Source organism: Rhinolophus hipposideros, assembly GCF_964194185.1.
Source record: "Rhinolophus hipposideros genome assembly, chromosome: 21".
NCBI lineage: Eukaryota > Metazoa > Chordata > Mammalia > Chiroptera > Rhinolophidae > Rhinolophus > Rhinolophus hipposideros.
Genome location: NC_138067.1, coordinates 43,961,080 through 43,971,092, shown reverse-complemented (window position 1 = coordinate 43,971,092; position 10,013 = coordinate 43,961,080).

Here is a 10,013-nt window from a genome sequence, read left to right as displayed (position 1 = left end):
CTGTCCCCGCTTCCTGGACCTCCGTCTCTTCTCCTCCCCTCTCTGGGTCTCTGTTCCCTTCTCTGGGTCTTTATCCCCTCTCTGAGTCTCTGTTCCCTTCTCTCTGAGTCTCTGTCTCCCCAACCTCAGGGTCTCTACGCCTCTCCCTCTCTGGGTTTTTGGCCCCATCTCTCTGTGCACCTGTCCTCCTTTCTCTTGTTGATCGCTGTTCCCTTCCCACCCCCACCTTCCGTCATTGCCCCTCTCTCAGAATCTGAGTCCTGTTTTTGGCAACAAATGTAAACCAGGTACTCCCTGTACTGGGGCAGCGACTGGGTACCTGGGGGAAGTGAAAGTGCTTCAGGCCCCAAGTGGGTAGGTCCCTGGGAGTGAGAGGGGTGGCTGGCCAGTGCCAAAACACCCAGAGCGGAAGCTGAGCCTCTATGCCAGTACTTCCTGCCTCTGCAGTGGGGCCCCCTGAGAGGAGGAGGAGGCCCTGGAGAAGCCAGGATTGAGCTTGGGACCTTGGCAGTTAGATCCAGATTTGTAGTACCTGACGGTCTCTAGGCCTGAGCAGTGTGCCTCGCAGCCTCTGAAGTCTCCCCTGATGCCCCACAGGCTCCCCACTCTTGTCAAGTCCCAAATCCTCAGATTTCCAATATCTTTGGGGATATTCCTACCATCCTGACATCTATCCAAGCCCCGGAAAACCAGCCACTCTTAGAGACACAGCACCTTCTAAGAGATCTCATCTACTATCCTTTTTTTAAAAGGCTTCAAATGCAATTAATTATTGTTATAAAAAATCTATTCAGATTAATAGTATTGAGGAATAACTGACAAATACAATTGCATATATTTAAAGTGTACCATGTAATAATTTGATAAACATAGGCATTGGGGAATGATTACCAAACTCAAGATAATTAACAGATTCATTATCTCACATAATTAACTTTGTGTGTGTGTGGTGAGAACACTGAAAACCTACTCTTAGCAGCTTTCCAGTACACAATCTGTATTATTAACTGTACTCACCATGCTGCAAATTAGACCTCAGCACTTATTTTTCTTGTAACTGAAAATTTGTACCCTTTAATCTAAATCTCCCCATTTCTAGCCTCTGGAAACGACCGTTCCACTCTGTTACTATAAAATATATATATATTTTTTGATGTCACATATAAATGATATTTTGTCTTTCTCTGCCTTGCTAATTTCACCTAGCATAATTCCCTCCAGTTTCATCCATGTTGTCACATATGGCAGAATTTCCTTTTGTGTCATGATGGAATAACATTCCATTGTGTATGGTTGGGAAAGGGGGCTGGGCCCATGTGCTATGTATGTGTGGTCGGGCCCAGGGAGGGAGAGAAAGAGAGGGAGAGAAAGAGAGGGAGGGGAGAGAGAGAGAGAGGAGAGAGGAGAGAGGAGAGAGGAGAGAGGAGAGAGGAGAGAGAGAGAGAGAGAGAGAGAGAGAGAGAGAGAGAGAGAGAGAGAGAGAGAGAACGTGTATAATGGAAAGGTGTTTGACCCACGGTCCAAACGGGGAAGCGAGAGAAGCAGCAGAGCATGCGTGGGCGAAGGACCTGTGCGTGTGTGCGGGTGTGGAGGTGGGGGAAGGGTGTTGAAGAAGGTAGAGTGGCAGTTGCGTCCACTAGGTCAAGTGAGAGGCAAGCGAGGGGAGTGAGGCCCCTGCGCAGAGTAACTGCAGGAAAGGCGGCACCTAGGACAGTGAGCATTCCTCCCGCGAGCAAGCCTCACGAGGCCCGAAGATGCCTGAGATGGTCGCTGGATTTCTCAGTTGAGGCTTCTTCGCCCTCATTTTCGCCTGACTGACCAGACTGAAGAGCCTAGGCCTCGAGGGTAGGGTGAGGATGACTTGGCCCAGGGAGCAGGAATGTTCATTGATCTGGAGTCTGAGGCTGGGCATCAGTCCCGAGAGGTAACAGGCCACCCAACCAGAGCCTCCTGGCTGCCCCAGGCTCTGTGGAACTGAGGTATCAAATAGGCCTGAGAAGTCCCTCCTTTTTTCTCCTTTAGGACTCCAGAAGCCGGCTTCAGCCTCTTTGCTCACCGAATGTGACTTTGAGCCAATCCCAAAGCCCAGCTTTCTCTTTCTCTAGGCTCCGCCATCAGCCCCTGCGCATTGGGACACCCATTGGTTCAGGCTCCCAGACCGCAGACACGGGGTCCAGAGCCATCACTGACCTGTTAGGGACAAACTGTAATTTCGAGCGCCTTGAGGAACCTGGACACCGGCCCCCTCCTTACTTTTTGGAAGTTGTAATTCCAACGAAGGAGGTAAATGGGCGTTTCTGGGAGACCCAAGCACTGGAGAGCAGTTGCGGGAAATGATATGGTGGGTCTTGCACGTTGGGCCACCACCAGGGCCTCTCCAGCCTGGGAAGAAGGATCTACCAGGGAACTAGGCTTTACAGGTGTCACAAGTGGCCAGTTTGCAGAGTCTCAGGTTGCCAAAACTCAATTCTGTCACTGAAAGGTCAGATTTACCAATTTACCAAAACCCCCAAAAGTTGTGTTAAGGAATACACTTTCTGAATGTGTTCAAGAAAGGCGGATATATTTTTCATGAGTACAGTTTTCGTTTTTTAGTGGAATACAGAGTCAAGGTCAGTGGTAACGACATGAATTATGAAAATCAGAAGTACTCTTTGTTATTTTGAAGTATGTTACATTTAAGCTGCTGGCCAAATATTTAGTAGTAGTGAAGATTTGTGCTTCTTTGGTAAGCTGCCAACTATTAGGTAAATGCCTCCAGCTTCCTCAACTTGGTTAACTTTCGAATGAATTGAATTAAGATTTCTGCTTTTCTATTTATTAACCCCCCCTCCACCACCACGACCAAAAAAAAAAAAAGAAAGGAAAACAAAGGCCATACAGAAGAAGTCACTATGGACACTCTTTAGAGTTACCTTATTTGATTTTGTGTTGATAATCTGAGGCTCTTAGTTGCTTTTCCTATCTTTAGCTGTTGTGACATCATTTTCTTTTGGTGTTTCTCCTAATTCTCGGGCCATTTCTTAGTTTTTTTAACATTCTAAATAATGAAATAGAATATACATCTACAAAAGTGCACAGAACATGTAAACAGAGTTTTAAATGAATAATTATAAAGTTTATATTTGTGTAACTGACACCCAGATCAAGAAATAGAATATTTCCATGACTCTGGAAGATCTCCCATTATAAGTTCACAATCGGGACCCCTTTCCTCCCTTTTAGAGGTAAATTCTAGTTTTGTGATAATCATGTCCTGGCTTTTCTTTATACTTTTACCATGTACTTATGCACCCCAAAACTATATATAGTTTAATTTTGCTTCTTTCTGAACTTAGACAGATGGACTCATTCTGTCAAATATTTTATGTCGTGCTTCTTTTGTTCAACATTATGAGGTTGTATTGTTGAGTTAGCTGTAGTTCCTTTGTTTTCTTCACATGTGCGTAATATTTTTTTGAATATTGTACAGTTTATTCGTTTGATTGTTGATGGACATTTGTATTTTGCAACTTTATGACAAATATGAATAATTTGCTGAGAACATTCTTGTAAGAAGTGGAATAATGTAGCTGGTTAAGAGCTCTGTTTCTGAAACCAGACTGTGACAAATTCTGACCCATTAGCTGTGTAACCTTGGGAAAGTTGTGTGCCTTCTTTGTGTTTCAACGTTTTCACTTTTGTAAGATGGGGATACCTTGTTTCCCCAAAAATAAGACCGGATCTTATATTAAGGTTTGCTCCAAAAGATGCATTAGGGCTTATGTTCAGAGGATGTCATTCTGAAAAATCATGCTAGGGCTTATTTTCTGGTTAGGTCTTATTTTTGGGGAAACAGGGTAACAGTAGTACCTCCCTCATAGGGTTTGTTGTCGAGAATAGTGTAATTTCAAAAATAAAGCATTTAGAACAATGCCTGTCACAGAGTAAGCACAATGTATTGTTATTATTATTACTGTATTCTGTTGTACAAATGAAAGCGTTTCTCCAGGGAATATACCTAATAGTAGAAATTATTGGGTCATAAGGTGTGTGTATAATTTATTTTACTCCTAATACTAGGTTGTCCTCCAAAGTAGTTATCACAATTTATACTACCATTAGTTGAGAATGTGGTTTCTTAGTTGTTCTACGTCTCATCAATCCATGACATTATTAGACTTTTCTATTTTTTCCAGTCTGGTGGGTGTGCATTGGTATTTCACTGTTATTTTAATTGCCTTTCCCTGATTATTAATGAGATTGAACGCTTGTTAAAATACTTATTGGCCTTTCGTGAAGTGCCTTTTAAGCCTCTTGCCTGATTTGTAGGTGTTCTTTATATCTTTTGAATATCAATCCTTGGTTATGTAGGTTGCAGACATCTCCCATTCTATAATTTTTCTTCATATTCTCCTTTCTGGGGTCTTTTGATGAAGAAGTTTTTATTTTAATGTAGTAAAATGTATCAAATTGAAAATGTATGGTTATTGCTTATTGTGTCTTTTATAAGAAATATTTGCTTATACCAAGGTGGTGTGCTTCAAAGGGCACCATTTACATAGTAATTTTGTCCCTTGGAGTAATGTGAGACAATGATCCTCCATTCTCTTATATTTTTTAGAATTGTATAGTTTTGCTTTTCACATTTACTTCTTTTGTCCATCTGAAATTGAGTTTTGCATGTTATTGGAAGTAGGGGTCAATTTCTCTTTTTGCTGTATGGATACCCAACCGTCTCAACACCATTTACCTACAGGTCTGCTAAGGTACATTTATCACGTATCAAGACTCCTTATATATGCATGAGTCAGGTTTTAGGCTCCCTATTCTGTTCCATTAATCTATTAGTCCCTGTCTCAATTCCCATGGTCTTACTACACATTTCTAATAAGAGTTAATACTTGTTAGAGTATGTCTTCTCACTTTGTTTTCAGGAGTATCCTAGATATTTTTTGGCTTTTGAGTTTTCAAATAAGTTTTGATGTCAAGGTTAAGGTGAATGAGAGTTCCTGGTGCTCCACATTCTCGCCAGCATGTGGTATTATTAGTATTCTGGATTTTGGCCATTCAAATAGGTGTGTAGTGGTATCTCATTGTTGTTTGAGCTTGCATTTCCCTAATGACATAGGATGTGGAGCATCTTTTTGTATGTTTATTGACCATCTGTATACCTTTTTTGGTGAGGTGTCTATTAAGGTCTTTGGCCCATTTTGGGTAACAGTCCTTTATCAGATGTGTCTTTCGAGAATATTTTCTCAGTCTGTGGCTTATCTTCCCATTCTCTTGACAGTCCTTCGCATGGCAGGTTTTTAATTTTAATGAAGTTCAGCTTTTCAATTATTTCTTTCACAGATTACACCTTTCATGTTGTCATCGTAATCCCCAAGGGCCTCTAGATTTCCTCCCACGTTATCTCCTGTGTTATTTTCTCTATATGTTATCTTCTAGGAGTTTGATAGTTTTGCATTTTACATTTAGGTCTCTGATGTATTTTGAGTTAATTTTTTTGGAGGGTGTAAAGTCTGTGTCTAGATTCTTTTTTTTTTTTTTCGCATGTGGATGTCCCATTGTTCCAGCACCATTGGTTGAAAAGACTATCTATGCTCCATTGTTTTGCCTTTGCTACTTCTTCAGAGATCCGTTGCCTATATTTATGTGGGTCTGTTTCTGGACTCTGTTCCATGGATCTAATTGTCTATTCTTTTGTCAATACTACTACTATATTTCTTGATTACTGCAGTCTTATAGTAGGTATTGAAGTCGGATTGTATCAGTCCTCTAACTTTGTTCTTCTCCTTCAATATTGTGTTGGCTATTCTGGGTCTTTTGCCTTTCTGTATAAATTTAGAATCAGTTTGTCGATATCCAAAAAATAACTTACTGGGATTTGATTCGGATCGCATTGAATCTATAGATCAAATTGGGAAGAACTGACATCTTAGTAAGATTGAGTCATCTTATTCATGAACATGGACTATCTATTTAGTTCTCTGATTTTATTCATCAGTTTTCTAAACACAGGTTTTGAACATATTTTGTTAGATTTATACCTAAGTATTTCATTTTTGGGAGTGCTAATGAAAATGGAATTTTCATGTTTTTGGTTTCAAATTCCACTTGCTCATTGTTGGTATATAGGAAAGTGATTGACTTTTGTATATTAACCTTGTGTCCTGAAATCTACTACAATTGCTTATTAGTTCTAGGACATTTTTGTCAATACTTTTGGATTTTCTACATAGACGATCATGTTATCTATGAACAAAGACAGTTGGATTTCTTTCTTCCCAACCTGAATGTATTTCCTTTCCTTTCCTTTCCGTTCCTTTCCTCTCCTCTCCTCTCCTCTCCTCTCCTCTCCTCTCCTCTCCTCTCCTCTCCTCTCCTCTCCTCCCCTCCCCTCCCCTCCCCTCCCCTCCCCTCCCCTCCCCTCCCCTCCCCTCCCCTCCCCTCCTCTCCCTTCGTCCTACCGCGTTAGCTTGGACTTGCAGTATGATCTTGAAACGGAGTGGTGAGAGGAGACAACCTTACCTTGTTCCCGTTCTTGGTGGGAAAACTTCTGTTTCTTGCCATTAAACATGGTGTTAGCTGTAGGTATTTTGTAGCTATTCTTTATCAATTTGAGGAAGTGCTCTTCTATTCCTAGTTTACTGATATAATTTTTATCCTGAATGGGTGTTGGATTTTGTCAAATGCTTTTTATGTAAGCATTTGACAAAATGCTTGATTTTTGTCAGTTGTGTGATTGATACAATCTCTTGTGATTTTTTTTTAGCTTGTTGATGTGATGGATTACATTTATTGATTTTTTTTTTTAAGATTTTATTGGAGAACAGTGTGTACTTCCAGGACTTTTTTCCAAGTCAAGTTGTTGTCCTTTCAATCTTAGTTGTGGAGGGTGCCGTTCAGCTTCAAGTTGTTGTCCTTTCAGTCTTAGTTGTGGAGGGTGCAGCTCAGCTCCAGGTCCAGTTTCTAGTTGCAGGGGGCACAGCCCACCATTCCTTGAAGGACTCGAGGAGTTGAACTGGCAACCTTGTGGTTGAGAGCCCACTGGCCGATGTGGGAATCGAACCGGCAGCCTTCGGAGTTAGGAGCCCAGAGCTCCAACCGCCTGAGCCACCGGGCCAGCCCCCTGTCTTTGTCTGGTTTTGATATCAAGGTAGTGCTGGTCTCATAGAATGAGTTAGGAAGTATCCCCTCTGGTTCTATCCTCTCAAAGAGATTGTACAGAATGAGTATAATTTCTTCCTTAAATACTGGAGGTGCCAAAAAAGATGACTTGTATTCATCTTTTGTTATCAGTATATATTGAGTATTATAATTTTGATAGAGTTTTTTCCTTCCTTAAAATACGTATACTTGTTTTTGGCACCCTCTGTATTTAGTAGAATTAATTAGTGAACCCATCTGGGCCTGGTGCTTTCTGTTTTAGAAAGTTATTAATTATTTATTCAATTTCCTTGATAGAGACAGGCCTATTCAGATTGCCTATTTCTTCTTGTGTGAGTTTTGGAAGATTGTGTCTTTCAAGGATTTGGTTCATTTCATCTTGATTATCAAATCTGTGGACATAGACTTGTTCACAGTATTACTTTATTATCCTTTTAAGCTTCACGGGCTCTGTAGTGATAGCCCCCTTTTCATTTCTGATATCAGTAATTTGTGTTCTCTTTCTTTTTTTCTTAGTTAGCCTGGCTAGAGCCTTATCAATTTTATTGATCTTTTCCAAGAGCCAGCTTTTGATTTTGTTGATTTTCTTTATTTATTTACTGTCCTCAATTTCTGTTCTAATTGTTTTTTTAAATTTCTTTTCTTTTGTTTACTTTGGATTTAATTTTCTTTTCTTCAGTTTCCTAAGATAGAAAATTAGAGTATTGATTTTAAATCTTTCATGTTTTTAAATATATGCATTCGATGCTATAAATTTCCCTCTAAGTACTGCTTTCATTGCATCCCACAAATTTTGGTAAGTTGTGTTTCGTTTTCATTTAGTTCAAAATATTTTCAAATTTATCTTGAGATTTTTTCTTTGACTCATCTGTTATTTAGAAGTGTTTTGTTTAATCTTCACATATTTTGGATTTTCCAATTATCTTTCTGTTATTGATTTCTAGTTTAATTCTATTGTAAACTGAGAGCAGACATTGTATGAGTTCTAGTCTTTTAAATTTGTTGAGGTGTATTATGACCTAGAATGTGGTCTGTAATGGTAAATGAACTTGAGAAATGTGTATTCTGCTGTTATTGGATGAAGCAGTCTGTAAATGTCAGTTATATCCAGTTGATTGTTGATGTTGTTGAATTCGACCATATCCTTACTGATTTTCTGTCTGCTGATTTTCAGTCTTTGTTGTCTTTGCTTTTCAGTTTTTGAGGTTTCTATTGTGATATCCTCAAGTCTTCCTCAGCCACGTTCAATCTACTAATAAGGCCACAAAGGTATTCTTCACTTCTGTTACAGTATTTTTTTAATCTATCAGTCCTTTGGTTCTTTCTTAGGATTTCCATCTTTCTGTTTACATTGCCTATCTTGCCTGCTACCTACTTTATCCATTAGAGCCCTTAGCATGTTAATCATAGTTGTTTCAAATTCCCAGTCATATTATTTCAACATCCCTGCCGTGTCTAATTCTGATGCTTACTCTGTCTCTTCAAATTGTATTTTATGCCTTTTGGTATGTGAAAAGGATCCCCAGACTCAATTTCATTGTGTGTGTGTGTGTGTGTGTGTGTGTGTGTGTGTGTGTGTGTGTGTGTGTGTGTGTAGACGTCCCCACAGCAACAAGCAATTCTTGACACCAGCAGGATATCCAAGACTTCAATTGAATTCTGACACTATCTACTCAGAAATAGAATCGGATTCAAGGGCTCAGTCCCACAAGACTGCCCTCCACGTCAGACACCAATTGTAAGTCCAGGTTGTTACCTTTGCTTCTGACCAACCGGCTACAAATTGGAGGTTCCAGTGATCCCCTCCAACTCAGGCTGCCAACCACAATTCCAGGTTGTATTCTGTACTTCTGACTGACTGACTGACTATAAATCAGAGTTTCTCCTGACCCCGTCCTTGGGTTCAATTGATTTGCTAGAATGGCTCACAGAACTCAAGAAAACCTGTTTAGTCACTAGATTATTGATTTATTGTAAAGGATATTAAAGAATGTGAATCAACAGCCAGACGAAGAGATACATAAGCTAAGGTCCTAAATGAAGGAGCTTCTGTCCTTATGGAGCTGAGGGCCTGGCAAGGTAGCATAGGAAAGCGTTCTGGTTCTGCGGCATGGAAGCGCTCCGAAAAAGAGGGCTCACGAGCTGTCCTATTGGGTTTTTATGGAGACTTCAATCTGACTTCTGTGTCTAGTATCATTTTAATTTTTAATTTTAACTTATTGATACATATTTTTCTTATTAAAGTAATATGTATTTTTTAGATAATTTACTGAACTAAAATCAGAGAAAAGGATATAAAAGTACCTATACTCCTATTGTCTTCTATACATTGATGTATTTTCTTTCAGCCTTTTCTTTCATTGCATTTTTTAATGTAGTAGAGATAGAACTTAAGATAGAAATTTGCATCTGGGTTTTGCTTTTTTAACCTATCATTGAATTTTAAGCATTTCCTGAGCTACTGAGACCTCTTTGGACGCTGTGTGTCTCACAACTGATTATCCCTGTGACCCAGACATACCAAAGGTGCCCTGACACCCACGTGCTGCCCTTTCTCTTGGGTGGCATGCCCATTCCTCTGAAAGAAAACCTCATTGCCCTCTCTCTTCCCCCCTTCCACATCTCAGTTATTCTTTTCCTTTTTCTTTTCCAGCACTCTCCCTGCCCATTCTCTTGTAGAGTATTTGAGGCTCCAGAGTGGTGAAAACACAGAGAGCAGAGAGGAGAGAGGCCCCAGATATGAGGTAGAGCACCATCGTCTTGCTGGGGATAGAGCAGCTGAGGGGGAAGAGGCAGATAGAGGATAACTAGATTAACAGCTAATCATTTCAGGCAGTGAGACACGCTATGAAGGAAAATGA